This window comes from Chelonia mydas, chromosome 2, assembly GCF_015237465.2.
Source record: "Chelonia mydas isolate rCheMyd1 chromosome 2, rCheMyd1.pri.v2, whole genome shotgun sequence".
Taxonomy (NCBI): domain Eukaryota; kingdom Metazoa; phylum Chordata; order Testudines; family Cheloniidae; genus Chelonia; species Chelonia mydas.
Window position 1 is genome coordinate 61,510,291 of NC_057850.1, and position 26,204 is coordinate 61,536,494.

The 26,204-nt window shown below is 43.0% G+C and overlaps 1 long non-coding RNA gene across 2 annotated transcripts; it reads right to left on the minus strand.

The window, feature by feature from the left end:
• Positions 1 to 1,835: 1,835 nt before the first annotated feature.
• On the minus strand, positions 1,836 to 9,678 carry LOC119565496. 2 transcript variants are annotated; one of them, XR_005224167.2, is made up of 3 exons: positions 9,496 to 9,678; positions 4,918 to 5,187; positions 1,836 to 2,549 (listed from the first exon to the last, which is right to left on the minus strand). It is a non-coding gene; the product is annotated as an uncharacterized LOC119565496 (long non-coding RNA). The 2 variants fall into 2 exon arrangements; XR_006288503.1 differs by lacking the exon at positions 9,496 to 9,678 and adding an exon at positions 5,765 to 6,133.
• Between the last annotated feature and the right edge of the window lie 16,526 nt (positions 9,679 to 26,204).

Genomic DNA, 26,204 nt, shown 5'->3' on the forward strand with positions numbered 1-26,204 from the left:
AGTTGAAGAAGTGTAACTATAAAACAAGCTTCTCCTTCCCCCTCATTTTCCAACTGTGCTGCTTCTAGTCCACTTTTTAAAAAGGAACAGTGTCAGATATTTAATTTTTAAAAATACATTACTGTAGCACAACTGTACTATCTTCTAGCTCTACCTCTCCATAGTTTGAGATACTTAATTTCTTTTAGATCCAAATTTACAACCTGGTATTCTATCACTATTTACTGCAGTAAATTGACATCAGAAGAGCTGAATAATGCAATTGAAGCAATGAAGTTTGTGTATGCATAGCAGGGATTGGGACATGAATCTCATGTCATTCTTTTACTAGTTCTTGTTGGACCCCTCTTTTATCTTGGGTTCTTGTCTGACCGTAAAAGCCATTGTCACACACTAGTCTTTGGTAGGTTGAGAGTTATGCTTTATTGCCCTTTTCTTCCACCCTTTGAAATCTGAGGAACCTGTTCCTGAGGATTTCAGGATAGGATTAAATAAATTCAAGAGGGCAAGTTCTGTGGTAGAGTTTTCCTTGATCTTCCCTCCACTTACCTGTGTTATTTCAGGTGTCCCACGCCACATTTAAAATGTCAACACTGGAACTCTCTCCTGATCTGTCTAACTGGGCAGTATCTTGCCTTTTGTTCAGCTCCCAGGCTTTAATCTCAGTCCCTTGCTCCTGAGTGACTCTGGAGGGCTTGGTACTGGGCTGCAGACCAAACGTTCTCGAATGTCGAACTCCTTTTCTCCCTGAAGTCGGCATCCCGCTTTGTGACCTCAAGACAATAGAGGGAAATCCTCGGGTTCCAAGCGGCCGGTTTATCTCGCAGTCCTTTAAATTGCAAAGTACTTAGAATAATCTTAAGTATTACGTTACTATGTCATGTTTAGTTTCGGGTTCTTTTCCTAGATGTCATCGAACACTTTTGCAAATCGATGTTCTTCCTGTTTTGGCCAGTAGAGGGTACCATGACCTAGTTAACTAACCTACTTTAAGTTTTCTGCTCTGGCTGGCTAGAGTGAAATAAGAAAACAAACGTCTGCATACGTTTTCCCAATGGTGCAGCCTTGCTTCATCTCAAACAAAATAGGAGCGGTTCACTGGGCAAAACAGTTCTCCAAGAAGCTTTAACTTTAACCAAACAAACACAAATCTAAATGCTTCTGATGCAGAGGGGGCCCCAAGACAAATCTCTCTGCTCGCCTCCCACTGGGCAGCCTTCGTTGAGTTAGGATAGGACATTATGCTGCACTGTGTAAAAACTGCTGAGAGCAGAACTTTTGACTCCATTTTTGAAAGAGAAAGGAAGGTGGTAAATAGTAAACTCCGAGATTATTTTCAAATGAGAGAATTTCTCAGTATTCCTAGAGAATCAAAAATCTCATCAGACCTGGAATTATTCAGCCTTTAATAAAACCTTTCTTTATGAGCTCATGGTTCCTCCAGATCATAGCATACTGTCCAGTTCCAATCACTATATTATTTCCATTTAGAAAATACCAGGATTCCTTTTGTCTAATAAAAATGGGGAAGTATTTTTAACTGCCTCAGTAATTGGGCATTTCATTTATATGCCCTATTTGGTATTATACAGTATACATTGAATAGTATATATGACTGACTTGATGCATATGCGAAAGACAGAGGCGGGTTTCACCAGCGGGGTAATCTAGTATTTGAAATCCTTAAACCAATTAATTTAATGTTTCAGAGCTACGCTTTTATATTGCTCAGCTAACCTGTAAATTTATAATCTATTCCTGAGTTAGAATTTGCTTTGACTTTTAATGGATTAAACAAAATAGTATATGTTCTCATATATACATATACCATGATGTGTAGGTCTGGATGGTTATTTTATTGTTCCAATAATTACATTTTTTCTTAATTAAATTCTGGGAAGCTGTTCACAACGAATTGTAAACATAAGTCATGCAGACTCAAAGCATTAACAGTTCGGGCTTTTAAAAAGGAAACACTAGGTACGAAATTAAAGCTTCCATTTGTTCGACCAGCTCCCAGGAAAGGGTCTGCAACTGTCCGTTTTGACTCCTCTGCGTCAGAAAGCCCAAGGAGAGTTCAGTTGTGAAAAGTTCCGGGAGGGCAAAGGGAGAGAGGTAATCCTTCTCTGTTCTGGTGAATGTAATAGGCCCGAGCTGCAGTCTTCACTCGGGCAAAACTCCCACTGCAACCAATGGTTTCTTTGGCATGAGTGAGGACTTGCGGAATCAGGGGTTCACTTCTAACATGCTTGTTCTGCTCCAAAAGTATAGCACGTTTCCTGGTGCCTGTGTTTGTTATATTTACACCTAAATGCCCAGAGGTGGCTGTGTTGGCCTATTGAATGTTTGCTAAATGAATTATTTGAATATATTAGAATTAGGCTAAACCGTAGGGAGAGTAATATGCCAAAGTTAAACAGACCCTACCCCCGCCAGCAGCCGGTTTCTGTTCTTACTGAAGTCAATGGGAGTTTAGTCGTTGACTTCAACTACGGCAGGACCGAGACCCCAGTGACCAAGATAGCGGGAAAAGGTAGTTTTCACCTCGTCTGCAAAAGAGATCAATGTTAAGGGAGTGTCCTGATCTCCCTAGCAAATGACTAAATGTGCTGTAGAAAGTTATCACCCTTCTCTATTGCAGCTGTGCTTGCGCCCTCGGTACCCTGCCATGCTAATGTTCAGACAGGCAGTGTGTAGGAAGTAATGCACTTTCCTGCCCCTATATATTAATCTAGATTAAGCAGCAGTGTGTCCTATAAATACCTGAGCCTTCATTATCTGCAGTTATTTTGCAGACCCTATATTGCTTATTTTAATGTTCCTTTCTCCCCCAGTGGCATATTTTAAAGGCATGCACTTTCTCAGCGGCTGGCATACTCTGTGAAACGCCAAGAATCAATAGATTCTGGCGCTGTAACGTTGCATTTTGTAGACAGACGCATTCTGAGTACTATTATCTGCTTGCCGATCAATATGGTGCCTGATACCTGTTATTTTGGGGGAAGCGGTTAGAGGGTTTTAGAGTAATATGTCAGAATAGGTAACACAATAATCCCGCTTTACAAAATTCTGCTGTTAAACCGTAGGTATGTAATAGTCACAGCGGGTCTCTTTTTCACTGGGGCCTTTCAGTTACAGCCCGGATCCTGAGTGAATGAAATATACTTATGTCCGCAATCTGCAAACTATTCAAGGTGGGGGAGGTGGAAAATAAAGTAGCCCTGATCCAGTCGTCTGTTTTTTCTGGTCAGAGTATCCAGGTCTAGTCTGGATCGCAAAGCGAATGTGTTTTCCTGATGCGAATGAGTTAGCGTCAGAGAGAACCGGCGTCTTGCTGTTCCGAGCTGGAGAGTAAAGCGCAAGAGCTGCCTTCAGGACCATGGACAGCGGACGGGCTCCGGCCGCTGCCGATGGGACCTGAGCAGAGGATCTCTTCCCCCGCTTTGTTCCTCTGCAGGCGTAGGCCCGGCGAAACAAAGACATTGAGCAAGAGTTACATTCCGAGCCCTGGCTTCTCCCCCTAGCTCCAGCACTCCCATGTCTGTCTACCCTACTCTCAGGCGTAGGACGTTTTAAGACTTCCACCCAAAGCCTCTCAACAGAAGTCAGATTCTCTGTTCTTTCAAGCTTCCCTAGCTGTGAAACCTTCTCCCCCCGGGCCCTCGTGCGTTTAGAATTGTTTGGCTGCTTTAATTTCTTCAGCATCACGTTACTTGGAGTGCAAGTCAAATCAGGTAGAATAGCATGTCAAGAAGCCTCACAAGGGGACGAAATAACAAGCGGGCATTCCGAGCCTAATGCTCCTGGACGGTTGGTAGGAAGATGCATAATAAGCAATCCTGGGAAGAGGATGCCAATATATAAGGTGTCTCTTTAATTGACTTTACACTGGTTAGCGCAGAGAAGCAAAAGAGTAACCTACTTCTCCTGCTAAAGCACGGCTGCTGTATTGCCTATAATAAACCAGCCCCTCCACAGAGCCTTCTCGGGACAACTGCCACTTGAAAGAGCTGACCCAGTGGCAGCGTTCCTTTCCTCACCAGAGGATTTAGCCATTCCAGCTGTGCATTCCTGTCTAGTCTAGATTTTCTTAGGTGAAGGACTGTGGATTTTTATTTCTTGCGTCTCGCCTGTTTTTATTTTACTGTTGTGTTTGTTCTATGGTCTATGATCTTCAGTGCTGGCTTCAGGCTCCGCTCTTGGCATTCACCGCGTGCCTTAATTGTATGACATTAAATCAAGGTCCGCTGTGAACACGGAGAGTCAGAGCCTCGGATCTCTCACTCCGGAAACAAAATAGCAACTGATCTTTGCAAGGAAGGTAGACTCCCCCCCCCCCCCCCAACCCGCTCCTCCTCCAGGCCTGGGCTGAAGGTTAGTCATGTCCGAGTTGTCTTCCTAGCCCATCTGTTATTTCCAAGGGCCAGGGGTCTGTGAAGTGTGCGTGCCAAGTTGCTGCTCTAAATTGGCCAGCCTTTTCTGGTCGCTTGAAATAGAGAATCTGGTTTTGCCCTAATTTTGATTTCTCAGATTGATTCTTTTTTTTAAGGCTAGCAAATGTAGGGTTTGCCCCCTCCCCCCACCACACACGCTAGCTTTGGCACTCTGTGCGTCGGAGACAGGCCCAGCATCTCCAGCTCCTCTCCGCTAGGAAAGGTTTCGGAGGGGGAGCGCTGAAAAATGAAAGGACAGGACGTGTCATCTTTCTTTGTAAAGCAGAGAAAATTAACCCGATCGCACCTGCCCGTTCCCGGGAGGCTACGGACAGCCCATCTGGCCTGCCTAGAGTTACTGTGCAGTGGAAGGAAAACAACCTACTCTTTTACTGCCCTTTTAACCGTTTAAACGGGCATCAAATCCAGACTGATTCGGACGGCATCCCTGAGTCAAGGAGGGTTGCTGTGCAAAGCGTATTACCCAGTCTGAATGCGATCAGCGCCCTAAAACTGGGCCAGTTGACCTCTACCGGTGGCCTCTGAAGTTTAGCTTCAGTGGGAGAGAGAGAGGGAGAGAGAAGGCACATTGGGCTATTTCTTTAGACGAGCGCGGCTCCATTCTGGCAAACGGAAATGGGTGGCTCCAGGAGTTTGGTTTCCCAAGGACTTCAGTTGTACACCAGCTTCTGTGCGTACAGGACGTGGGGACGCGGCTCCTACCCTGACCACCATAGATCCGGAGAGTGAGCTCCTAGAAAACAGACAAAGCGCGAGAATTAGAAAGGACTGGGGGTGGGGGAATAGCGCTACAGCCCGCACGCAAAGCACTGGCTAATGTATGCAAATGACAAAGGAGGAGAGGGGAGGCAGTGTGTCGGGAGGGAGGGAGATACACTGAATAGGGAGAAATAAACGGGGAAATCGAGTTTCCTGAGCTGCCCCTTCAGCCAGGGAGAAGAGCTAATGAAGGACAGGAGTTTCCGGGGCCGGGAGAAAGATGGGGGAGCAACCCCGCGTTTGAGTTTCTATGTAAGCAAAGCGGATTTGCCAGTCGACGACACCGTTCGAGCCAGATAGGATCTTTCCAGAGCTCGCAAACCTCAGCCACAAACGGGCATCCAAAAAAAAACAAACAAACCCAAACCAAAACAAAAAAGGCAACAAAAGGTCCCCCTCCCCATCCCCCCAGTTTAGGTGCATTCAGAATACACGAGCCCAGCGCGAAATCCGTCCGGAAAATCAGAGCACTCCCCATAAACCGCCCCCCCCCCCACACACACACACACTAAAAAGGGAAGAACCAGCTAAACAAAAAGAAAGGTTCAAACCTGCGGAGAGCTCAAGCTTTTCCCCTAGCAGCGCCGGAGCCCGCAGAGAACGCGAGGTGAGGGTCCTCTTCGGTGCTAGGTGCTTTTTGGGGTGGGGGGTGGCGCGGTCTGGTCTTTCCCCCTCGCTTGCTGATCCCGAATTAGGGATTAATGGCTCTCCAGCCAAACAAATAAGGCATCTGCCTTCAGTACAAGCGGATTACACGGGGCTGCTGACGTCACCAGCCAGGCAGATGTTGGCTCCCAAAGTCCTGATCATCTCCCCGTGTCCTTGAAACCAGAGCGAACCCGGCAGGATCTCAGCCCTGAGCTGCTCAGCCCGGGGCCGTCACGGGCGAGAGAACCTCACCCGAGCCCCGCAAACCAGCTCTCTCTGCAGCAACCTCTCCCACTTGGGAGGGGGAGGTGAAAGGTCGATCCCAGTGCAGCTCCCCCAGCCTCCGTATCGCCTTAATCTGCACACTGACAGCAGCGAAGTGGCTCCTAATCCCAGCCTCACCCCATTCAACCCTTCCCCAGGAAACAGCTGAATTCAATGAGATCCCCTTCACTGCGGCACCGCTTTGGTGTTTATAGCGTCATTCGCTGTGGTTTGACAACAGGATCCGCTAGCTCACTACAGCCCATGCATTAACCACCGTTTCACCGCAGACTGCAATCTAGTTATGATCCAGAGTCAGTCTCCTAAAACTCTCTGTATTCCGAACAGGCACCCCTTACCCGTGTCCTCCAGCGGACTGATTCATCAGACCGAAACAGACGCTGTCCTAAATAACAGTGATCTGAAATTCAGACCCACAAATGAAACCAGTTTGGCCTTACCCTATCTATATCCTTTGAAACACAGGGTTTGAGCAAACCTAAACGGGTTATATAAAATACTCTCTCTTCATATTATTAGGATAAACTTTTGTTTATGGTTAGATCTATCCATGTCAATCAGAGGGATTCTATTCAGAGAAACTGGAGGTAGGGTGTTTATAGATGCTTATCTTTTTGTGTATCAAGTAAATCTGTTTAGATATTAAAAACAAAGCCAAAAACCCAAATAATCCAGCTGCACTCAAGGCCTCACCCAAATTGATGCTTGTTTAAAACAAAATCGAATCTTATATTTAAATGACTTAAATGAGGGAAAGTGTATTTATAAATCTTGTAGGTCGAGGTAAGGCCTTTCCATCCATAACTCGCCATTTCTAAGCTCAGATATATTTAAACTCCCGAGTTCGGGCGAGAGCTTTCTGTGCATGTTTCTGCATTGACTGGTTTGGGAGGATTTAAAAGGATTTGAAAAGGCAGCTCAACTGGCATGATCAAAACGAAAAGGAAATTTGCCTTAGAGCCATGGCTGTAGATTTGCTATGGAATAAAGTCGATGACTCATCATCCTAGTCTCTGCATCAAACAATTGTTTCAATAATGTCCGTATCGCAGTCAGGCAAAATAAATGGTATGATATAATGTAGTGGGGTGAGGAAAGCAGCCCTTCAATATCTAGATTATTTTTAAGGAGCTGTTTTATAGATCTGTTCCATATTATCCTTGTCTGTCAAAGTGGCATTTAATTTTCCCAATTGTGGAACTTGGTCACTGATCAAATCAATTTAATTTACACCAATGTCACTCAGCTGATGTTAGAATTGAATTGTAGATTTATTTTTGTCTCTGCGTGTAAGAAAAAGCACACAAATGCAGAGTGGGTTGATCTTTCTGACTTCCGTAACAGGTAACAACGGATGAAAGTCTTATAAATACTAATTCAATAGAATAGAAGGCGGACTGCTATGCAGCAAAATTAGAAATGCCACTTCCCTCATCTTTTGTTTTTGAAACTTCTACTATTACAAGAAATTGAAACCACATGTATTGAGAAAGACAGAGCAGCTAGTTTTCTTATTATTTTCACATGTGTGTATTTTGAATATTATCCTGTGGTCGCTTTACTCTATATTTTCTAGCCTGATATTCCTTTCCCATTTTAGTTTAATATCCGTTCGCTGTCCATGGTTTTGATCTGCATGATGGGAGATGAATGCTACATCTTAAAGAATGTAAATCGCTGTGTATTTGCACAAACTCAATAATGCATTTGAAGTTGTTGTCAAACGGCGAAGTAAACTGCAAGTTTCTCCAGGGCACTTTTAAAAAGCAGGCTCTTTGTTTTCCAGTGCAGAGCACTGAACACAGGTGGGAATTTGCATTTATTTATAGTTTATTGCTTTTAATAGCTGACAGATGTCCGATACTTCGAAATCATAATGAAATGGTGACTACTAAGCCCGATACTCTTAAAACCTAGGGCTCTTTCACCATTTCTTTAAACGGATTAACGTGGAAATTAAGAAGTGATTTTCAACTATGATTCAGGGAGCGAACATACATAACCTTCATTTAAGCTATTGGAAAACCACCATGTCTTTATATTTTATAGCGGACATAAAATATGCACGAATCTAAAATACTACTCAGAATCTAGAATCTAAAATACTACTCAGAATCTAAAATACTACTCAGAGACTCGCAATGCAATCGGTATATAAAAATCCCTTTCCTGTTTAAAAAATAGTTGATTACCACTACAGACTTTTAAAGCTTTAATAAGTTGCAAGAGACATTCAGGACCATTTCATGGCTGGATCAGCCTTTTCCCAGTTGAATTTTTCCTGTCTGGGCTATTTCGTGTTCTTGCTTAAAGTATAAAGACAATTAAACCACACAAAACACCCCCCCGTCCCCCCGAAAGGGAATAAGTATAAAACACCGCCCGCGCTTTCTAATTTCTTTCATGCGAAGAAACTCATCTGCAAAAGCGCCTGCAAGTCCCATTTCAGTGCAAGTGGCTTCGGAGCCCTGGGCTACCAATTGCCCCCTCGCCCTCTCAGAAGCAAAGAGGGGCTATCTCAAACGCGCGGTACCGGCGGCGGGGCAAAAAGCAGGGCAGCAGCCATTCACACTTCATGGGGTCGGTGGCTTCTTTCAAAGGAGCCTTGAAGTATTTAGGATGGGGGGGGGGGGGACCCTTGTACCGGAAGAAAATGGCCTAAACACAATAGGACTCGCCATTTTCTCCTGCCAAAGCACAAAGCAGCTCCGCGGCTTCAGCACCACACAAAGAAAGCATGGACCGGCTGAATTCTCTTACCTCCCCCCCACCCCCAGGATTCAAAAGCTTTCCCCTAACCGATCCGGTTTCCCAGGCGCTCTCACACAGAAAAGGCTATGGGGGGGGGCGGGGGGAGAAGGGGTGTATTGATCTCAGGATAGTGAAATCAAATCCTGCCAGAACAAGTCCGGCCAACACAAGGGCGTTTGCAAAACGGGAAAGGGATTTTGATCCCGGAATTCCTTCAAGCTGGGTGGACTCAGACCCCCACGTTGGGCTGAAGAGGCTAGACTCAGAGCACGACCACGTTGCCTTTAAAAAAAAAATTGCACGCGGGCCAGAAAAGACCTTCCAACCCAGTTGGAAATAGAACTAGCAAATCCCCCCTGAAACTGCGATGGGACCTGACATTCCACGGTGTGAAGCTACTGCGGCAGTAGCCCTGGCCAACATGTGCAGGGTGGTCCGTCCCCAACCGCCCAAGGAAGCGCAGGGCTTTCCTTTCCTTCCCTTTCCACCTTGGGTTCAGGACGGTACAAGGCAGCAGACTCCTAAAGAAAAGGAAAAACAAAACAAAACCACCCCTCGCAGCAGCGCCCTAAAATTGCAGCAGGAGGTTTGTACTTACAGCCAGCGCTAAAGTGAGTAATCCTCATCCCAGGTAGGGTTCGCTTTGCCTTTAGTTCTGGTTTGCTCCTAGTCTCCATGGTTCAGAATGGATGAAAATACAGATCTGCCGGCGGGCAGGAATGGATTTCTTTCATTGTTTAAATGCAGGCACGAGACACGGTGCGGTGTCTCTTCTAATAGTTTCTGCTTGGGATTCAGCAGCTCTCAGCCCAGTAAAGCAAGGCTCCGTGTGTGTCTCCCCCTCCTCCTCCTTCTCCTTCTCCTCCTCCCCCCCACCACCACTTTTTTTTTCTCCCAAAAGAGGGCAGGTCGCTCCCTGAATCCCAATGAGTTAAATCAGTCACTTTCCTTCTCATGCATCAGCAGCCACTTTAACAACCCCAGGGCTGCGGGCACAAAAGAGCATTTAGCTGCCTCCAATTTGTGCAGAAGGCCTGTCCTTAATTTGTTTTTGGAGTATAATTAAATCATGTATTTCGCCCGAAATAAAAATACCACGTCCCCAACTTTGGCGATTGAACCACTAATTGTAACCTTTTTAATAAACTCCTGAACGTGCACTCATACTCGGCGAGCCTGCAAAGACCCCCCCATAAATTGACGAGCAGCATTTCTCAGCTACGGAGACCTGCATCCTTTGGAAAGGTCGGCGCTGTACAATCCACAATCCCTTGCCAATGAAGTCTTATATCAACAGAATCGCTCAGAAAGGATTACAAGCCGTCCAAAATAAAGCTTTAATCTGAAATCTACCTGGTGGCACATTCAATTGCAATCAAATATCAGGGATGGTTTAAACAGCCCCGCACAACCCAGTGTAATTTGATGTGGATTTCATTTTTTCAGAGACACACACTGTGTCATTCGATAAATATTCGTTTTGGCCAGGTTATGACGCCGATTACTTCTTCGACAGCTACATGTATGTAACCGTCTAACTGCTGCTGAGGCGGAGAACTGATAAATAAAAGCAGATGCTAAAGAGATTCAGCTGTAGTCCTCGGCTTTGAGAAGCTAAAATCCACAGAAAGTCATTTACATCTTGGGTACTATCGCACTTGGAAACCAACCGGCTAACGTAATGCAATGCAGAGCGAATGTTGTCAATCGAAAACGTTAATCAGCAGAGCCTGTGCCAGTCTGCCTGTCGTACCGCAAACCTGTTCTTCATGCCCACTGACCACTAGGGTGAGAGATGACCCTTCGGGGGCGCTCACACCATCTTGGTTATATAAAAAGTTTTCCTTTGTACTTTCTTTACACCCCTGTCATCTCCTAATTCCAACTGTACTTGCTCAAATGGGTTGTAATCCGACTCTAGAGGAGATTAAAGAGCCAGAGATAGCTGCGTTTAGGATTACCAAAAGGAAATGAAGGGATCTAATCCATCCCCCCTCAAGCCCTCCACCCCTCACGTATTTTTCAGTTTCAATCAGATTTTATATTACCTTTTAGTATTTTAAATACCTGGAATCCTTTGAAGAAGGGGGCAGAAATAGACTGAGAGCTAAGGAGTGTTTTTTTCCCTTTGATGAATTCATTGGCACAGAATAAGGTGAGTTTGCAAAAGCAGCCAGTGCTGTCCCCCTGCTTGCCTTCCGCATCCCAAACACCCATTGCATGCGAATGGCTCCAGGGCCTGCAAGCTTACATAGAGCCTCTTGTCTTCAGCCTACGGTCCATAGCAAGAATTCCATGTATGGAGCTGGCATGTGCAATCCACAGAATAAATCCGAGAGTGATCTGAGTTGCAGCAGGAAGAAAGGGATCTCAGTTTCCCCACACCAGCGATGAGATAAGAAACAGAATATTATTTGCACACAATAGTAACAAGTTTTAGAATCCACTTACCTTTAAACAGAGGGACGTGAATGTGTTGCTCTAATCGCTTAACCCCGCCATGGAAACAACTAGCACTTACTACATCGATACGAAAATAAAATCGTGGGGTGCTTTCCACGTTTATCTTTAAAACAAGGAAATAGCATCATTTTGTGCTTAAAATGGCACGAAAAATCTATACAGAAGTGTAACATTTATCTAAACAAGTCTGTTACGTTGAGACCAATTTGTTCTGTGGAAGGTCTGTAGAATAAATATTATGCAGTTGAAAAAATGTGCTTAGAGATTCTAAATCTCTCTCCTTATCTGTCAGTTCAAATATACCCTCACACCTCGATGGGTTTAAATGGATAGCTGTAACCTAGACTGTCTGAACCCTGTATCATTTTGTATGAATTCTTAATTTTAATGTGCCTTCCTTTTGTTCTGATTACCCCGGGAGTAAATCAGGACCACCTAAAAGGGTATGGTAATATACTATAAGGGCCTGCATTAAAAAAAAAAAAGGGCTAGTCATCCTTTTCAAAGATTTTGTTGTGTAGAGTGCATATCCTGGTCCTTGCAAGCCTGGAAGCATGTTGAATCAAGTGCCTTGGAAGGAGCTACAGAGCTAGCGGCACCACATATAGCCCGCATTAATTATTAAGGTTCATTTCCTGATTTAGGGCTCTGGTTTCCTTAGCAAGCAGATCACCTGCCACAAAGCAGGCCAGTATGTTTGGTCAAAGCTTATGAAAATGTAACCCAACTCATTTGCAAGAAAGTTGTTGCTAATTAGTTGGTAATAAACTTCTCTGGAGAGGACACAAAAGTCTTTTAAAAGTGCAAGGTGTTCTTTGTTACGGCATCACAAGGGGGATTAGCATATCAATGCAGAAGGGGAACAATAGACTAGGGTTTGCCTCCCCCACCCCTTTCAACATTTTAGGTGAATCTAGTAGTCATGAAAGTGAAAGGCTGAGGTCCAGTCGGGTTTAGCAAACCCTTCACCTCCCTCTGGGTCTGTCACACCCGTTGCTAATCCAGTTCTGGGTCTGTCCGGAGCAGAGCTGCCAATTCTGCACCGCCCATGTTAAATTTTACAGGAGATGGGCAAATGGTTACTAAAGACTGACCTGAGACCACTAGATTCATTTCACTTGGAACCAAAGCCTACTTTGAATACAAGCCTCCAGGGGTGAAAGTCTACAGCATTTGAATCATTGGACCACCTGGCAACCCACACACAACCCCAATGGCTTTATGAGCCCTCTCCCTGAATGGAACTAACAAATTGTAAAACTTTGGCCTTTTGGATTTTTCTCCCAGGCTGGAGTTTTACTGTCGAAGATTTGCAGTTGGATATTTTACAGGACAAAGGCCATCGACCTAATTCTGATATTCAATATCCTTAATAAAGCCTACTTTGTTGTCCCCCCTTCTCTCTTTATGGTGTTTAAAAAGTCATCCTGGCAGACCCTCATTCTCCTTGCTTTCAAATCCATGCATTTCTTGATCTTTGTAGGGATGTGTTAACATCCTGGCAAAGCAATGGGGCATTTAAAAATTGTTCAGCCAGAAGGGAAGACATGGCATTTTTTCCTCATTCTTAGCTATTTAGCAGAAATCCCTCCATCCCCGCAAATAGGAAACCCAAGGAGCAACAAAAACAAGGTCAAGGCTACCAGAATATTCCAGCCCTTTGGTTATAGATATAAGTAGAGGTTATGTAGCAGTAGAAATTAATAATAAAAATAGCCACAGGTCAGTGGAACCAATTAAACAAATCTCCCCAACTCTGAAGCCCCTGATCCAGCTAGTTGTCCTGGCTTGACAACCTGTATGGGTTATTTACCCACATGGGTAGAGTGCAGCTAAACTGTTGCGAATTAGAATTGTGGCTTGGGCCCCACAGGGAAAGCACAGAAAGTCTATGGCCGCCTTCCCTGGTGGCTGGCTGCGAACTCCTGGGTTGTAAGGCGGGAGCAGAAGGAGACAAAAGCGAGGTTTGCCGAATCAGAGCAGCAACAAACCGAGCAATTGCAAGCGTTTGCCTTTGGAAAGGAGCTGCACTCCAGCGGGTGCCCCTCGGAGGAGACGCTGCTCGAACGCAGCTATTTTTAGGGATTGCAGTGCTATGCAATATACATTAAAGTACAGCGAGTTGCCAAAAATAAAGGAAGCCCCTATTTTCCTGGCAGTGTCGTTGGGGACGAGGAACATAAAAGTGTCCTTCGCAAGAACCAACAGCAGCAAAACAAATAAGTGCGGACATTAAAAATATATATATATATATATATCAGAAAAGGTATTTAGCGTTTGATTCTCTGGTTCCATGTAAGGACTCCTGAGAAGTGTGAATAAACCCCGAAATCGTCGGAGTTGACGTCAAATCCATCTTAACAGCCATCAAGGAAAACGTACAGGATGGGGTTTCCCTAAATGCAAACCATCAGCGAGGCATCTGAAAGGAGCTTTACTTTCTCCATTGTTGTCTGGCAAACAATGGGAGCCCCGGGCGACTGTAAGGCTGTGAGAATGAATAGGGAAGCCGCAGGATGTGTGCGGGTCAGTGCTTGGGGTCTCTGTCCTAAAGCCCCTTTCTCAGCTTGCCACAATAAAGGAGCACAAGGTTTAGGCTTTGTTGGGTCACCGGCCATCTTCTGTTATTCACCACAGCCGCAACAAAAAACACTTATTAATCAGCGCTGACCAGAGGCCCCTTTTGAAACAAGGACAGGGGGGTGGGAGAGAAAAGAAGACAGAGAGACCCTGAACAGACCCTCCCAAAGTAGAGCAGCCATAGGCATTTTTCGGCTGGACAAAGTGGTGTTCCCCCCCACCCCCCCACGCCCCAATGCCATAACAAAGTTTCAAATCAGGCCCCAGAGGACTGGTCTTCACCCCTCCCTCTCACTCTCCCTTTCCTTCTTGCTCCGAAGAGGATGGAGACTTTGTTGCAAGTAAAGCTGGCTTGAGGTCAGATTGCCAAGGCCTGAGTTTACAGGTATAGGACTGCTCATGGAAGAGAAGCCTGTTTCCCATCTGGGCCTCAAGTCCGGAGATGGCGCAGGAGAGAAGAGGTTTGCTTGGGGTGCGCTTCTGCTCTTGTGCTTTAAAGCTGATGGATGAGATGTCAGGCCAGGAGCTGTTTGAGGACTTGTTTCAAAATGGTATGAGAGGGAGTCAAATGTGCCCCTGATTGACTGTGCTGAGAGCAATCCTCAGGGTGGTGGTGGCTGTTCCCGATTTCTAGTGCTGTGTATTGCTAAAATGGTGAGCTTTGCTGAAGAGCAGCTCATAGGCTTAAGAGGGCAACATTTATTCCTAGGTGTAAACAAGAATTCAGCGGCAATGGAGTGCTGAGTGATCTTAAAGGATGTATTAAAACCGAATAGGTGGTTATTTAATTCTGGGGGAGGAGAGAGGGATTTTTTTCTTTATTCATTTCTGATAATTTTGCAAGCATAATTTAATTATTGTCAAATAAGCTAGTGTTTTTGTGTAATTAACTATGCCTATATTACTATATAATACACAGTCTTAACATATCCATGTTCACACAAATATATAACACCTGAAAATGGAATCAAGTAACTTGATACAAGTAAGTTTAGTTTGACTGGAGTAAAACTAACCATTTTTGGATGGAGAACTTTTCTGGAAAATCCTCTCTATCTAGACAGTTGGGTTTTTGTTTAAGTGCACAGACTTATCTAAGTAAACAAAGCATTTTGTACTAGTTTATATTTTCCAAATGAACAGGGAAAGCAGATATTGAATCCCCTGTCTATCAGCTGAGAAAAAGAAATTGTTCTCTTAAGAGGAAAAAAAATGTCAACACAGAAGATAGATTCTGCTTTAAATGTTTACCGACTATATTGTGTGTGTGAATGTTTCTCTTTCTTTCTTTCTTTCTTTCTTTCTTTCTTTCTTTCTTTCTAGCAGAACCCACTATATCTGCGGAAAAGCACTAAATAGTAACAGCTAACTGAATCTGATGAAAAGCTTCCCCTTAAATTTATGAATATGATTCTTTATGGCATGTAGGCTGTAACATTCTGAGCTGTGGAACGCCTAAGTAAGGGCTTTGTTAATGAAAACAAGAATAAAGAATGCTTTGGTATGTAGCCCCCACTGGTATTTACCACAGTTTACATTGCAAATACAAGACTGCCTTGCATATTGTGTTCTCATGACATGTATTTTACTTAAGTGCTTACAGTATTCTTAGGGTGACCATATTTCCCAAAGAGAAAATGGGACACCCACAGCTGCTCACCCAAGGCCCACCCCCACCATGCTGTTGCTGGTCACTGGAACTCTGCCCGGCCCCCGCCCTCCCCCACACCAGGCTGTTGCCTGGTTGCTGAAACCCTGTGGAGGGGCCTTCGCATGCTGGAATGCTGCTTCCCTCCCCAGCCCTACTTCCCCCCTGTGTGTGTGTGTGGGGGGTTGGCATCACCGCTCGCCCCCTCTGTACCGCTTGACAAAAGTGAGCATTTGTCCTATTTGCTCTTGCCAATTGATCAAGTCAGCAAGAGCAAACGGGGCAAATGCCTCCTTTTGGAAAAAAAGTCAGGATGGCCGGGACAGGGCTTAAAAAAGGGACTGTCCCCGCCAAAACAGGACATATAGTCACCCTAAGTATTCTCTCTTTTCTCTTCCTGTCCCAAGCCCAACCTCAACCATTGTGTGACTCAGATGTTGCAGAGCTTGACGTTCCAGCAATGGAGTAATCAAGTGTTACCTAAATTATTTAAAGCCTGGGATTAAAGGCCTTAGTGCTGAGTGCTGACAAGTTTTCAGATATAGACTGGGGAAAGTTTTGTATTCTTTCCTCTATGTATACACTTTGAAAATAATTTGGTAAAATCCAGTGAATTATTCTCAAACTGTATGCACAGAGAGAATGAATAATTCTTTTACAAGTTGTTCTCCAAAGGAATTAATAAGACTATTCAAAATACAGTGGAAACCTATTAAATACACAATATTGTGGGCTCTCCAGTGCCACTCTTTTAACTGCTCTGTTTCTTTCACAGGTGCTTTTTGAAAGCAGATCCATTATTTTACTCTGGTTTGGTTTGGCACACAGAGCATGCACTAATTCAACAAATCTGGCTGTTTCAAATGTTAATCTTCTTTACATGTTGAGGCCTGATCCTGCAATGCTTGCTCTCCCTAAATTACCATTGGCTTCAGGTTCCTGTGTACTGCAAATTAGTGATGATAATTAATAATGAAACTTGTCATTTAATTTACAGAAATTTAGTTTAAAACAGCTAAACTAATTCCATTTCCACATCTGGGTTTGGTGAACTGGATATAGGATTATTTAACGGTACCATTCTTTTCAATAGGTTTCCTTGTGAATGATTTCTGCATTGAACGGTTATATGTGTTACTATGTTAAACAAGGGAAGAAATCTTTAAATTAAATGGTTTACTGCATTCTACTCTGCTATATTTATAGAAAAACAGACACAAAGTATTTCAAAAAGTATTTTCTGTGAGCATTCATTGCACGGCATCATAATGATATCCCCTTAAATATACCAGTTAATGCTAATGCTGCTCATGCAAATTAGGAAGGATTTTCCAAGTTTGTTGAAAGAGAAAAGGCACATGTCAATGTTATATTTAGTTCAATGTTATATTTAGTAAAGGTTCACATTTGAATAACATTAGCACATTCTTTTATGTTAACAGTATTGTTTATTTTTTTACATGTATTAAATAGATTATTTTATTAGGTCAGATTCTGTTACTCTTACAAATGCTGAGTAGCACCTGATTATATGAATAGTCCCATCAAAATTTGTGGAAATGCCCATGGAATAAGGGGACATCTTCACTACAATAGACCTGTGGAATGGTCACAGCTGGCCCGGGCCAGCTGGCCTGAGCCAGCCAGGGTAGTTGGGCTTGGCTGCAGGGCTAAGAATTGCAGTGTAGACATTCGCGCTTGGGTCTAGAGCCCAGACTCTGAAACCCTGCGAGCGGGGAGGGTCTCAGGGCCCGGGCTCCAGCCTGAGCCCAAATGTCTACACTGAAATTTTTACCCCTGCAGCCTGAGCCCCATGAGCTTGAGTCAATTGAACCTGGTTCAGATACTCGGTGCTGTGGGTATATCACTGCCGAGTAGATGTACTAGATACTATGCTCCATAAGAAAAGACAGCAAAATTTGGCCCATAGGAATGAATGGGACTATTTGAAGAGCAAGGTACTATTCAATGTGAGGAAGGGTGGTAGAACTCATCCCTTATATAGCACAGTATCCAGTGCTTTAAAAACATAGTTTAACATATTGTGTACCTAAACATTTGTGGGTTAAATAAGAAAGATAGACAAAGACAAGACACTGGAACAGCTGAGATGAGCGAGGCTGGTGCAGATTGTTGGTGTTGAGAAGAAGGAAATATTGATTGCAGGAAGAAGTAGGGCTTAACGGAGGGGAGGCCTGAAAGAAGAGGGCAAGTGTGCTTGGTTAATGGAACCAGAATAAGTGTATCATGCATAGGGGACAGCATGACAGAAAGTGTAAAATTGAGGATAGGGGAAGAACATAAAAGGAGCATCAAGTTCAAATGACTGTAAAGGGCATAGGGAGCAGGAGGCGTTCTTGAGTTCTTATGAAGCAGCAGTTATTCCAAATTGCTTTAGTTTATATTTCAATTGATATTTTAAGGTAAAAAGCCATTTATAGCCAGAATAGCAATCTAAAATTTGATTTGGTACATACCACATCTTGGGCTTGGATCCTGGACTTCTTATTCAAAAATAACCCCTCCTGATGTCAATAGGCATTTGGATGTGCCCGGTCTGAATAAGAAGAGCCAGCTCAGGGCATGTCTACACTTACCTCCAGAGCAATCGATCCATCAGGGGTCGATTTATCGCGTCTAGTGAAGACGCGATAAATCGACCGCTGAGTGCTCTCCCGTTGACTCCGGTACTCCACCGGAGCGAGAAGTGCAGACGGAGTCAATGGGGAACGTCAGCAGTCAACCTACCACAGTGAAGACACCGCAGTAAGTAGATCTAAGTATGTCATTCATGTAGCTGAAGTTGTGTAACTTAGATTGATCCTGCCCCCCTAGTGTAGACCAGGCCTTAGACTCAATAAAGATTGTTTTACTCATTTGGGAGTTGTATGTGCCCTGTGATGTGTCTTACTAAGGGCCTGATTCTGCCCTCTGATACATTCATGCAAGTAGTTGTGCATGTATGTCTGAAGGCAGAACTAGGCTCTAGGTTTTCAATTCTATATATGTAGAACAATTTTTAATAAAATGAAGTGTCTGGAAATTTGGCAATGAAAGAAAGATAGATATTCTTTGCACAATGTGTGTGTGCATGTAGGTATCACACACAATCACAGAACCATATTTTTAAGTGGGCATGCAACAGCTGGCTTGTATGCACATATCAGCATCTAGCTGTGAAAAACAAGAGATTGCAGGCGCACATAGTACCTTGAGTACCTGCAGGTTGGATGTGGGCAAGAGTAGTAATAATACTTAGGTATTATATAGCATTTTTAATCAGTAGATCTCAAAACACTTTTCAAATGGAGGTAAGTATCAATGTGCTCATTTTACAGATGGGGAAACTGAGGCATGGGGAATGACTTGTAGAGGTTACCCAGGAGGCCAATGGTAGAACCAGGAATAGAATCCAGCTCTCCTGAGCCCCCATGTGCACTGCTCTATCCTATAGACCACACTGCCTGGTGTATTTGCTAGGCAAATCTGGCCCATGAAATCTAATCAGAAAGCTAAATTTATTCAAAGTTAAGAGCACACAGTTAACATTACAGACACAGGAAATGCAAAATTAAGTTCCACCGGAAATATGAATTTAGTCACATTGGAAATTGCAATCTCACACATAGTTTATAGTGCTGTTGTTGTCTGAAGACAGTTTTCTGCAAAAATGGATTCAAAGTGAATCAGTGCATTTGTTAAAACTATGATGGTTGTAAATTCACAGTTGAAAAAGATACACATTTTGTTCAATGAAAGCCTCTAATTTTTAGAATATAGTAGAATGCAGTAAGAAAAGGAGTACTTGTGGCACCTTAGAGACTAACCAATTTATTTGAGCATAAGCTTCCGTGAGCTACAGCTCACTTTATCGGATGCTCAAATAAATTGGTTAGTCTCTAAGGTGCCACAAGTACTCCTTTTCTTTTTGCGAATACAGACTAACACGGCTGTTACTCTGAAACCTGTCATAGTAGAATGCAGTGATTTTTTTACTGAACCTGATGGTAAGGCAGGTTTGGATTTTGTGGAGGACTTTACTTGCATTGATTTCAATGAAAGTTAGGAGCCTAAACACCTTTTGTGGATCGAAGCCCTCTCTTCCTGGTCCTTTAAGGGCAAGCATTGCTCAACATGCCTTTTACAGGCCTCAGATTCTTTAAGGTCAAGATTGTGGGAAGTGTAATTTTGATGGGGGATGGTGGTGTCACATGATGGATCACATGGCTAGCTTGAGTGCTAGGCATGCTGGGAGAAGAGACAGGAAATAAAAGCAGCCCCTGTTGGTTCAGCTGAGAGTTAGTGAGCAAACACACATGCTAGCTGAAAGCTAACAGCTATAGCTGTGTCCTAAAAAGGGAGTCTGACTGGGGCTATTGCCAGAGGCCAGTATTATAAAGTCCATGTATTCAAAAATCATGAGTCTGGGCCCACAAAATTTAAACTTCATGAGATTTTTCCCCCCGAATAATACATCTTTTGTTTATTTGCTTTTTTGTTTTCTGAGCCTTTAGGGTGCATCTGTTTCATATTTTCAGGACTTTGCCTGCAACCACGAAGGCTAGAAACTACTTAAAAAAAAAAAAGCTGAGATTCTCATGCAAATCTCTTGAATGCAGCAGCTGGGACTTCAAGGAAAACTCCAAATATTGTGTAGCGCCCCCTCTCCACCTGGTTACCTCCTTTAATGCCAATCCGCTTACAGGTTTTGATGGACAGGTCTGGGTTCTTTTGGATCTCGCCACCCACTCAGCGGGGTGTATCTTCTTTCTTTTTTTCCTATGAAATTATTTGGCGGTGCCTCCACCCCCCTTTCTCCTTCCTGGCACGGTCACCAGGGCAGCTTGGGCGGAAAATTCTAACTACAGAGTAATCGCCACTTACTTGCCAGATAGTTGGAGACTTCCAAGGAATAACACAAGCACATAAAAATATATTCAACACAATAATTATATTAAATAGGAGACAAATACAACATAACAGGGTAAAAACTATTTTTAGGCTCCCACACTGCAAATACCCTTGACTTGATGTAGCAAATGTAAAATTAGGGTCCCGTTGGTACACGTACTTTGCTGGGGCCCTTGATGACCTATAACCACAAAATTCTTCTCTGCAGTGGTTTAGCAGCAGGGCTGACGGGTTCAGTACAGCCCAAAGGACTCACAAGTGGGAGAAGGTGGTAAATCCATCCACACGTGTAATATACAGGTTATAAAATCCTCAAACCCTTATTCCCTGGCTTGAGGACACAGTTCAGGGAGTAGGGGGTCCCCAGAACAAATTCCCTGACTAACTAACTAAACGATGGTGCACTCACAAACTCCATGAATGAACCTTAGGTTCAAAGATGACTTTGGACTCCTCAGTCACTGCAGAGGGGCTGCTCTCTGCTGGCAGGGATCCTCCTCAGGCAGGAGTCAGGCTGCTTCTGGTCCCAGGATTTCCCTTCACCACAAAGGGGTGTAGGGCTCAAGGTGTAGATTACACAACTACACTAACATCCAAACAGTAGCCTCCTAGCCCAGCCTCCAGTCACACACTCAGCAGGCAGCCTCCCTGGACTAGCAGCCAGAGCAGAGCTGACCATGTGGTGACTGGTCTCACCTAGGGAGCTGGAGGGTAAACTCAGCCTGGCTGGGAAGTTTCCCAGCAAATGCTACAAATTGGGAATCATCAGTGGGGAAGGAAAAAACCCAGCTGAGGGATCTGCTGTCAGATCCCTAGAGGCCTGTTCTCAGGGGGAGCCCTGGATGCAGGCCTGGGACTCACCAGCTCCCACACAGCCAGCCCTGCCCTTTTCCTGGCTGGCTCCAGGCTGACTCCCAAATGGCTTCTCCCTGGGAGGGCCTCTCACTCCCTATTGGTTGCTGGGCGGACTCTGAGTCTGCCTTTGTTCCCCCTCCCTACCACGGACAGAGTGCCTCTCCCCGAGCTGCCTGCAGACAGAGTCCCAGGAATCTATGTAATCTCCTGGGGGGTAACAATTGCAAATGGTGAAACTAAGTGATGGCAACACTATGGAGCTGATGAAAGGCCAGGAACTGATTGGAGCGATTGTGTATTCTTGTGGCTAAGAAGGATTAAAGGATGACTATTTACAGACCCTTTCTTAGAGGACTGTGGAAGCCTATGGAAAAGGTGTAGATTGGAGCTGGTTTCTTGTGGAAGTATTGGAGGTTAATTAGTCTATCAGTTAAGCAGCCCCAAGAAGGGGAGATTTTATTTTGCAACTCTTACTGAGTGGTGTGTAATTGCTACATAGGCACAGAATAAGGATGGGGGGCCTGAGGCATGGATGTGTATCTGATGAGTGAGCAGATAAGCACCACTAGACTGAGAAGAAAAGCCCGTGGGCCTAATTTAGCTATGAAGTAAGTAAGACTAACTCCACCAAAGTCACTGGAGTAGCACAAAGTTGAATCAGAGTTGAATTTGCCCAGCTGAGATTACTGTTATGAGAGTGTGCTATAGCTGTATGTATGTAAACAGTTAGCTAATCAACATGGCACCAGTTGATTGTGCTCAAGAAAATGCGGCGTTGTTCATAGGCTTTTTAGGACTAATAAAAGTTGTTGTGCATTGCAAATAGCTTCTGATATGGGACTCTTCACAATGAGAGCTTAATAACTGCCAGGTCCCAGTCAAGTCCAGCAGGAAGAATGTGTATGTGATGTCAAAAAGGTATAGGGTTATTAAATTAGACTCTCCTACATCTACTGAGAATACTCCCCAAGTGACTTTTAATTACAACTGCCTTTTTTATTCCGCTCCCAAGTGAGACAAAAGCACATCTATTTCCTTGCTGAAGTTCAAACTTCAGCCTTCTTGGCTGTAACTCTGGTCAGAACAAGGGATTAGGTTTTGTTTTGTTTTGAGGGTTTTTTTATAGTAGGATTTTATTTTCACTGCTTTTCTTTCCACTTGTGTTTTTTATCCAAAACCTACTTGAAGGGTTTTATTCAGACTTTAGAATGTAAATCACCTTCATGCTGAGACCAAGCATGGGACATCTCAGCCCAAAAGATGAATGTTTTGGAAAGTTAAGAGTTTATGAAAATGGGTTTACAATGGAAACTGTTTTGCATCTTTAATTACAGTGGGTGTGATTGGTGTCTGCCTTTCAGTCTGTTTAATTTTATCTAATCTATTGTAGAACTGGAAATATTCAGTCTAAATTAATTTGTTTTGTGAATTTGTAAAACCAGCTAAAATTAATTTAATCTCCAGCAATTATTTTTAGTAACTGTCAATTGGCACCACATGCCTGCAGAGGTGAAAATAATGGAATGTGTATGTACAGCCACTCTCTCTTACACTAAAAATAAAAAAGGGTGCTAAGACAAACACTTTTAAATTATCAGTGATCATAGATGCAGCTGTATGTGTGTATAAGTATGTGTTACAGATCATATTTATATACAGCTTTGACCATCTTCTCCACATTCTGCCCACTAGTGGTCCATCTCTAGCAGGACGTATTCCAACATTCCAAACTTCTGGGCAACGTCAAACAGCCACCATTTATTTTAAAGAATCAGTCTGTCAGAGAAATGTTTCCTTCTTTCTCCCCAGATATATAATTCCAACTCCCGCCCCCCAGTTACAGTAGAATGAAGTCCAGGCTGGCCAATATTGAGTCATGACCCAGTGGTAAGATTTGGTCTAATATCTTGCAACTTTGCAGAGCTAGAAGTGGAGCTTTATACCATTGGAGAGAGGATGTTTCCCACTTTCAGATGGGATATACAGTTGTTGGTTCTAGCTTTAGAATGTCCTGAGACACTGAACTTATAAATCCTGACAATTTTATTAATAGAAAACCTATTTTAGATATTTTTGAAGAAGTTTAAACTTATGATTTCCCTCTCTCTGAGTTCTGTGTAGTTGTTTGCTTGATGTTAAGCTTGTTGTGCCTGTCTTGTACTGGTAGAAGGTTACAGAATATAGTCCCAATAAGAGAAAATAAAACTAAAATATTTCTCTATTAGTTTTTTCCATTAGGTAAGTGGGATATTCAGAACATGTAACGTGTGATGTATTATAAAGGCTTTATTAATGCTCATTTGCATAATTGCTCTTGATTTCACTACTAGACCAGGGCAAAATTATTTATTCAAAACTTTTGACCCAAAAATGCAGATTTGGATTGATAAAAACTCTTAGTGAATTTGGGTTGATTTTTTGCAAACTGAAAAAGAAAAAAAACGTGGAACTGTCAAATGGTTTGTTTTGGCATTTTCCAGAATGAAATCTTTTGATTTTTCATTTCTGAATGATGTTTTTATTTAAAAAAACATTTTAAAATGTTTCTAAAACTAAAATAGTGAAACAAAATGGTTAGTTTCAGGTTGATTGAAACATTACAGCTGACACTAAACAATTTTTTTTTGATATTTTGGCTCACAGCGAATTTCGAACTATTTTTGTGGTGGGTCAACCTGATTTTTTAGACCTACACCTGAACTGAATATTCAGTTATTCAAACAGCCCTATTCCTTATTCATGACAATGTAGCCATTCAAACTAATACCACTGAAACTTTACCATGCTACTGCATTCAGTCTTGTATTCTCACTTTTATATACGTGTCGGTGAATATGAGACATCTGAGATAAGAGAAAATGAAATGGACATATAATTCACTGACTATATTTGTAAGAGACTTCAATACATTTAAATATTTGTATCTATTTTATTTTCCTGGTAACTGTAGATGCCTTTTTTGCCATCTTGTCAAATTCAGTTCAAATGGATCCCAAAATGATCTGACAAATTAAGATATCAATAGGTTACAGTGAAGTGTAAATGTAAACTCTGTTGAATGTTGCCGTAATGCGTACCGTTTTCTTTTATGTAAAAATAAGTCAGTGTAAATCTCCATGCTAGATGTGAGGTATGATGGGACTGACAGAAATTTGACTTGCCTCCTATGCTTTGTCCTTCTAAACAGTGGTTCCTGTTTAGATTGTACAGATCTGAGGTTTCTGTGCAGACCTTCAACTTGGCATGAACTTAGTATGTAGGAGTAGTAAAAAAAAAAATTTCGTGAAACTTTTTCTCATAACAAAAAATGCTGGTTCATCAAAACTGAAATGATTGGCAGGAATGTATTGGTTCGATGAAAATTTTGTTGGGAAGGTTTCTCAGATCCAGTATGGTTTTTTTAGGGCGGAGAGAGAGAGAAAGAAAGAGAGACCAGAGTAGCCAGTAGCCCAGGGGTTAGGGGACTTACTTGGAATATGGAGGACCCAGGTTCTGCCTCACTCAGGCAAGGACTTGAACCTGGTCTCCCACATCTCAGATGAGTGCCCTAACCTCAGGGCTACCCTGGAATGGGTCTTTTATGTGCTTTTCTACCAATAAAAAAAAAAATCAAAAGAATTAATTTGTGTTCCCTATCAGAATGAAAACAAAGTTCAAAACCTCAATCTTTTTTTTATGAAACAGAATTCTTATGAGCCCTACTTTGGAAAACAGTACTGCAGATTTTGTGATATGTACTATGTGTAGTTTACTGGTTACCACTAGGAAATAGACACTTGTCTATTTCATGCATATAGGTAATTTCATTACCTGGCTAAAAATGATAGAAGCAACTGTGTAGGGCTAGGTCTGGGACTGAGGGAATTCCCTGATTGCCAGTGGGCTGTGTAGCTACCATTTTTATATAGTGGACCATTGCACGTATAAATGAAGATAGACAATGATATTACAGTACATCTCATTTAGCCACAACTCAAAGTTAACTGCTGTTTAGGAATATTCCTGGAAATTGTATGGAGACTCTGTGATCTTACACAGCTACCCCCTTTTAAAGTCAGCCAGCTCTTCCCTTCATGCCAAACACCATTTCTCTGAGAGTTTCTAGACCAGGCATAAACAGGGTTGTTCTAAACATATCCTTCTTCACAGCAGAGCAGGCTGCCACCAGCAATTTTGGAACCCCCCCTGCCGAGATGTTAGACTGAGGCCCCCAGGGCCAATTCAGCCACGCAAATAGCAGCCAGAGAGCCAAGATCAGGAGAAGAATGCCCCAAGCAATGGGTCTAATTTTAAAATAGTTATCATAGTGATAATAATAAAAAACCTAGAAGGTCATCAATTTCATGGCTTTGCAGGGTCACCCAGATTTATTTTACCAGCCCTGAGGTTCTCCCTATACCTTTAAAAATGTTAGTCCCTCTACTCAGTGCCATTTTCCCACTTCTGAGATGGACGAATTGCCTTCCCTTGGTTTGCCAGTTTTCCCTTTTGACATCAGCCTGGCATTTACAGGTGTGCGAGTAGTTTTTTAAACAACCTTTCTGAGGGGTCAGGGAGAGTTTTCAGTTTAGATTCATGAGCTGTAGAATTGGCACTAGTTCTTTACCTAATACTAGAAATGGAATGTGCCAAATTTAAAAGCTACAACCCTTCAAAAGGTTATTTAAAGAAAAAAATTAACTTCTGCATCCACCTGTGCTACCCGCTTCTGATGTTTCTTCTTCCTTTGAAAAGCAACAGCTCCTTTCTCTTTTATTGTCTGTCTTTAATAGCCAGGCTCATTCTGTTGTCCATTGCTGTCTCCCATATTATTAATTATTATTAAATATTATTATTTGTATTATCATACT